This window comes from Arachis hypogaea, chromosome 4, assembly GCF_003086295.3.
Source record: "Arachis hypogaea cultivar Tifrunner chromosome 4, arahy.Tifrunner.gnm2.J5K5, whole genome shotgun sequence".
Taxonomy (NCBI): domain Eukaryota; kingdom Viridiplantae; phylum Streptophyta; class Magnoliopsida; order Fabales; family Fabaceae; genus Arachis; species Arachis hypogaea.
Window position 1 is genome coordinate 116,161,156 of NC_092039.1, and position 2,427 is coordinate 116,163,582.

The window sequence follows — 2,427 nt, forward strand, 5'->3', positions numbered from 1 at the left end:
AACATAGTAGCAATACCTCAAAGTCGGCTGCCTGGCGTAATGCGACGTCTCGTTCAGTCTATGATGTCTCCGTCGTTCCTCGCCTGGTGTGCCATCACCGTATCAGTCTCAATAGGGTAGGAAAGGGTTGAAAGAGCGGAGAAAGAGGCTTGACTAAGTAAATTGACCAACACACGTGTAATGAGTTATATTTATAGGCGTGGTACGGCCTTATCTCGTTTACGTGTAAACAAGATAGCAACGGTGCATCCGACGTGTTGTAAACGAGATATGACTGGAGAATACAAAACGGTAAATATTTTTAAAATTGTTTATTTGAATAATTATTACATTTATTTATTTATTTAAATAAAAATCCAACAATTCATCCCATTGTGATCATTGTAAAATATTTGGTTTTATGTTAGGTTATTACGAAATTTAATAGTACGGACAAAAATAATATATAAAAATAAAAAATTTAATATAAATATATTTAGGTATTGAAAATTCAAAATATATTAGTCAAACTTTAAATAATTTAATTAACACATTAAAAAATATATTAATTTAAAAGTATTTTTTTGTCAAATATTCTCTGTATTCATCAACTCATATTTTATTAATTATATATATATATATAATATGAAAGAAATTATAGCTCAATAATTAAAGAATCTATAAAAAAATATATAATAAAAAAACACAAAATAATTAAAAAAAAACAAAAATTCAAATCAAACAACCACATTTTTCTTTATATAATACAAATAACGTTTTTTTTTCTATCAAATAATTATTTAAATATTTTTTGCCATTTAATTACATAGTTGACATCACTACAACAATTCCGGCAAATAGTGGCAAAAGTTTTGCGACAGTTTTATAAAATTACCGCAAACAGCAACCTGCGGCACATATAGCGGCGGTTATTGGTTGGAGCTGCAATTAGGACAAATTTATTGGCGGTTTTTCTCAAACCGCCGCTATATGTACTGTTGGTGAGTTATTGTTTTACATTTTGCGGCGGTTTTTTTAAACCGCGCAAAATACGTATTACCACATATGCAATGTTTTCTTTATAATAAACTTTGGGTTAATCTAGTTAATTAAACACTACTATCTTAAGTTACATATGTTTAAATCTTGTTACTTAAACTTGTAACATTTTTTTCTACATTCATTTACGTAAAAAAATTACAAGTTAAATAAGCTATATATATTAACCCATGTGAACAAATTTATCAATAAAATTTCTTGTTTACTTTATTGCATTTAAATTTCATTAAATGATGTAAAGACGAAATAAAATCATACTAACTAATTAAAAATAAAAATTCTAAAATAATAATTAAATATTTTCTATAAATATTAAAATAATTAAAAATATTTCTACATCATTAAAATTCAAAACTTTTATTTTACCAAATTATAATTATTTTTTTTTTTTATTTATTTGTTGAGCTTTTTAAATAAAAATTTAATTTTTTTTTAATCTTATTACTTGTATTCTTAATATAAATTTTTTAATTAAATTAATTAATATTTTATCAATTAAATATAATAGATAAAATATTTTTATATGAAAACCAATCAATCATCTGCATATTATCGTGGTTAATAGATTTAATATGCTAACTGACCAAAATATAATGTTTTTGGCAAATATTTCACTAATGTTAAATATTAAAGACTAAATTCTAAATCTTAATTAATATTTTTTAGAAAATATATGATTTTTAATCATTATAAAAAATATTTATAATTATTTTTTTATTTATGATTGAATGTACTCTTTATTGAATTCATTATGGATATTATTAAATGTATTCTTTATTGTACTCTTTATATACGCTTGGATCAAATATAAATAGATGTAAATTAATTCGATCTACTATGGTCCAAAATTAATTCGAAGCAGACCCATTCGAATTACTACGGACGTCCTAGCATGCATAATTCGAATCACCCTAATTCGAACTACCCTAAGACTACATGCAAGCATAATTCAAGTTGGACAAATTCGAATTACAAGTAGTACTACTAATTTGAATAGGACTAATTCGAATTAGTGTTGGTTTGTCTAATTCGAATGAGACTGATTTGAATTACATAAGAATGTGCTTTTGAAAGATCCTGGTAATGTTTTTCAATTTGGTAAAATTGTGTAATTTGGTCCTCCATTTGATTTAATTGTGCATTTACCAATATATGGTTTAAATAATTATGATAATAAAGTATACAAAAAATGTGTGGCATCATTGTGTTCATTATTTATAATTATTGGTTTACATTGAAGAAATTTGCTTGGTGTAACATGACATTGTTAAACTTTCCTTCTTTTAGGTTCGAGTCTACCTTCTTATTTGTGGAAGCTTTACATAGTTGATATTCTACAGTGATCCACACGTTGTGGGTCTATTGGTGGAAGCGCGGGTTTAATGATTG